This window comes from Brachycentrus maculatus, unplaced genomic scaffold (genome assembly GCF_059751285.1).
Source record: "Brachycentrus maculatus isolate JH-2025_06_01 unplaced genomic scaffold, ASM5975128v1 h1tg002198l, whole genome shotgun sequence".
Lineage (NCBI taxonomy): Eukaryota > Metazoa > Arthropoda > Insecta > Trichoptera > Brachycentridae > Brachycentrus > Brachycentrus maculatus.
The window spans coordinates 1-4,840 of record NW_028282704.1 but is presented as its reverse complement, the minus strand read 5'-3'; the positions used below and the strand labels follow the sequence as shown (position 1 = coordinate 4,840).

Below are 4,840 nucleotides of genomic sequence, written 5' to 3'. Positions count from 1 at the left end.
AGAAATAACATCGAACAAGGTAATAAAACTATAGCAAGAGTCAGCATCTTCCGATGAGGAATGATTTAATATATCTTATCAATGCTTCATCGGTATTTTGTGTAGCCAGCCTATTTGAAATTATTTTAATGAATGAACAATATAATAGGATGATTGGAAGAGCGTCCAGAGGAGATAAATAAGATATAATGTCATTGTTGATGCTTTATAATCAAATAAGAATTATAGAGAATGGCGAACAGAGTACAGTACGAAAACTCTAATGATATTGGTGTGTTTGCCAAATTAACCAATGGCTATTGCCTAATTGCCTCAGGAGGCTCATATAACTTTTATAGTGCCTTCGAAAGTGAAATCGGCTCATTCATTCCAGTCATTCAAACTACCATCGGAGGGACGAGGATTGTTGGGAGGACAACGGCTGGCAACAAGAAAGGACTCCTCGTCCCCAACAACACGACAGATAATTAACTTAGAAATATCAGGAACAGTCTCAACTAAAATGTCAAAGTAGTGAGAGTCTAATAGAAATTGTCAGCCCTTGGTAACTGCATTACATGCAACGACTATGTGGCCTTAATCCATCCCGATCTTGATAAAGAAACTGAAGAAATCATTGCAGATACTCTGGGCGTCGAAGTATTTAGGAACTCAGTGGCAAATAACATGCTTGTTGGAACTTACTGCGTGATCAGCAATAACGGAGGCCTCGTCCATCCACAGACTTCAGTCGAACAACTCGACTAGCTCTCAAACTTATTGCAAATACCTTTGTGTGCAGGCACTATTAATAGGGGTTCTGATGTGATTGGAGCGGGGCTTGTTGTCAATGACTGGTCCGCTTTTTGTGGGCGAGAATCAACCGCAACAGAAGTACAAGTTGTCGAGAGTATCTTCAAGTTACAAAACCAGAATCAAATAGAAGAAGAATAAATGTGATATGAAGTGATGCTAGATTGATTCCTTAAATTATTATCTACAATTACTGAATAATTAGTAAGTAATACAATAAGAAGCAGGTCATATTCAACTTTTCATTCATTAAATGGAATTATTTTAAGAAAATTCTCCGAATGGCAAAAGCTCTAAACGAAGTTAAAGATAAAGACAACTTAAATCTTGAAACTTATCATTTAATAAGCCAATTCAATGAATGAATAATTCATATTTTATGTTAGTTGACTCTCAAATCTTTAATGCCTCATATAAGGTTCCTCTTTTCTTTTCACGGTAAATGTCTTGTGAAGCATTCATGTTCGGGAAGTATATTTCAAAATTTTGGACTTTGTCAGTCAGAACAAAAACTTCTCCCATAATATCTTCTTATGAACTTTCAGAATCACTCCAGCCCTATTTTTTCATCTTCTTGCGCTCTATTATAGCTTCCATTTTTTGTTTATGACTAATTTTATGGTGCAGGGATTTTTTGAAAAAAGTAGGCATTTTGGTCATTGAAAATTTGCGGCTATTTGGGCTACTAAAGGGGCTATTCAAGTTTATACTTTTTATATTTTTACTAAGCATAGCGCCGGCAGATAATGCAGATCTTAGCTTCTGGCGAGTATACTGCTTTCTATTATGCTAAAATAAATATTTCTCGATTGCACGGTTTTTATTGAGTCTGACTTCTCTGTCGAGACAGATTTCAGTTTGATGTCCTTTGTTACCACAAAGGCTGCACAATAAGCTTAGTTTCTTGTAATTTTGAGAACAGAGCATTCTATGCTTCAGGACCATGAATATTTCGAAATCTTCATCCCATTCTCTGAGGGTTGCGATCCAATGTGAATAGTCAATCGTATAAATAAGAGTATACTTCAGAGCCATTATCGAGCATATATAATTAGTTTGCTTGATGGATTCGAGCAAACCGATAAATTGGCCTTTTTAAATATGTTCCAATATGAGATTGTTTCGATAGCTATTGCCCAAGACGATTTGTTTTTCTAGCTAACCATTTTGCACATATCGTATTGGGTATGCCTCGAGCTATTATTCAGGTTGAAAAATATATTCCTCTTCGAAATAACCTATTTAGCAAATTTGAGCACTGACTTCCTCGAGAAAGTAAGATGAGAAGCTGCGTTATAATATTTGAGTACAATTTGAAGAATTTATGCTCTTTAAAAATGAAGCCATATGACTAGAAGAACAGTTACTTTCTCAATGAAGGAGTCAACTCGCCTACAATTTCCTTTTCCGTTTATTTCTCGCGTAAATTTTTGGTGTGATAAAAGTATGAAAGATATGCATTAATTCTACTTTTTAGCTCCACGCTGACATTCTTGTCGCGCATGTAAACATTCATTGTATTGAGCCGATGATGGATTTTTAATTTTTTGTTATTTTTATCCTGAATGATACTCCAAATTTAATTAATGCTGAAGGCATACACGAAACAGCTGAAAAATTAAATGAGGATTGTGTAAATGACTTAGGTTTGATTCAGAGGAGTGATATCACCATAGCCGATAGATAGCATTGTCGTTGATGCCCAATATAAAGAATATGAATACTGAAGGGTCCAGTCGCTTTCCCTGATTGTTTTTCCTTGAATTTTTAAGTGATCGATCCAGCAATTTGCAAATTAATCGGGCTGATCAGTAGCACTACAAATTTAATTTGAATCAGACAGGTAAAACATGCCGCATGCCGCAGCATTGCAAATCACAAAAATTTTCAGTAGCAGTAAGAACAATTTGATTGAAGCTTTGATTCTCCTATTGAGATCGAATGAAGAAATGAGCAGCTTTTCAATTCGATTAATTTCAGGCAGTTTCAGGAAAAATAGAATGACAATAAACCTATACTTTAAAGGTTACGAATGTTAACTATTGTGGATTTCAGCGAACTCATACACTATGATTGAAGTGACACTAAAAAAATCGAAAATGAAGCTGTAGAGCAGATAATTTATTACAATATCCTTCTGCACCCATATGAGCACGCCTTCATTATAAAAGGCAGTTTTTAGTTTGATTCCGATTCCCACAATAAAGAATGTTATCGAAGGGATGTTGATCTCCTAAAACAGCCTTTAAGTATCTTATTCTTTCCGATGCTTTTCTAACGATAATCAATAATCTACCAAACGCAAGTGTAATTGGTATTTATATGAAATATAAATAAATGAGCACCAGCTGGATTAACTAAAAGATTATTATGAATTTGGATTAGGGGGTAAAGTAAACTTACTGTATCCAGTTCTTTAGTTTTGTTTTGTTTTGCTGTTATTTTTAGATTTGGGATTAAATTTTTTTTGGGCGATATGGAGCGTTGATTGCATGATTTGGCTAATTCCGCATCACTGCTAAGGATGTGCTATTGATGGCGTGGTACTGCAAATCTAAATCTTATTGCTGCTGATTTCTTCTAACTTGGTTTATTATTGCCCCCATTTATTTCAATAACTTACTTATATAAATTAAATTACATCACACAATGAATTAAAGAATAAATAAAATAAATAATAGGTTATAGGTTATAGGTTCTAGGTTATCAAACAATCCTCTCTGGAGAGCATGGATTGCTATTTATGATTTCTGTCTTAGAGGTTTCGGTCTCATCACTATTTAAATATTAGACTATCCATTAGACTATTTAATTTTAGCAAACCTGACTGACCTTCTCTTTTTGTGCTCTTCTGGGTATCATTCGTTAAATATGCGCCAACATATAGTTACTTAGACATTATCCTTCGTACAATCCCATTAGTTTCCACTGAATCGGAATTTTCGCTATTGAAACTTTTCTGTCATGCCGATTTGTGTTTGGTGATATTTTTTAAACATACTTTGGCTTCTTCTTCTTTACACTATTCTACTTGTTGAACATTATCTTGCCAACATTTCTCCCTTATTTTTCTCTTCTTTTGCTTTTTTTCTTGAATGTGACGACATTAATTATTTTAATCTGATAAATAATATTTATTTCAATATCATCTAAAAAAAATTTCTCCGACTCAATCTTTATTTTGAGGATCGAATAAATATTTATAATAGAGAATGAATGAATGAATGAATGAATATATCAAGACGAATATTGGATGTCGAATAGAATCTAGACTAAAGCAAAAATGTTAGGTCAATAGGACAAAATTGGAAATGGAGTAGAGCAAAGCAGCGGAATGGAAATGTAGCAGAGTAGCGGAGTAGAAATGGAGGAGAGTAGCGGAATAGAAATGGAGAAGAGTAGCGGAGTAGAAGTTTAGCGGAGTCGAAATATAGCAGCAGAGTAGCGGAGTAGAAATGGAGCAGAGTAGTTCAGCGGAGTAGAAATGGAGCAGAGTAGTTCAGCGGAGTAGAAATGGAGCAGAGTAGTTCAAAGGGACGTCAATCACTTATCAAATTCATTCATATATATAAATTCAATCATATCCATTTTAAAATTTCTCATTTTGAGTCCTTTTTGCTCATAAAATACAATTAATATTTATTTCCTTAAATTTTCTTTCTTTCTGTTCAATTTTGCCACCTTTTTTCTTTTTCTTGCTTCTATTTATCTAATTACAAATTCTTTTCCACATTGATATAATTTTTATAGACTTTTTAACAGTTAAATTACTGTTTGGTAAAATTGTCTTTAGATCTATATTTATATATATTGCCTATTAAAAATTTCGCTATTAAAAATATTCTATTTAAAATATGCTATATAATAATATGCTATATAATATTGCTATATAATAAGATTGCCTATGTAAATTTGCTATTGTAAATATATTATTTACATAGGCATTATTAGCCTAGGGGTTGGGGTTGGGGTTGGGGTTGGGGTTGGGGTTGGGGTTGGGGTTGGGGTTGGGATGGGGTTGGGGTTGGGGTTGGGGTTGGGGTTGGGA

General features: G+C 34.0%; 1 pseudogene; it reads left to right on the top strand.

Moving 5' to 3' along the window:
* The first annotated feature begins 231 nt into the window (after positions 1–231).
* On the top strand, positions 232–960 carry LOC148298315 (eukaryotic translation initiation factor 6 pseudogene; annotated as a pseudogene).
* The last annotated feature ends 3,880 nt before the right edge of the window (positions 961–4,840 follow it).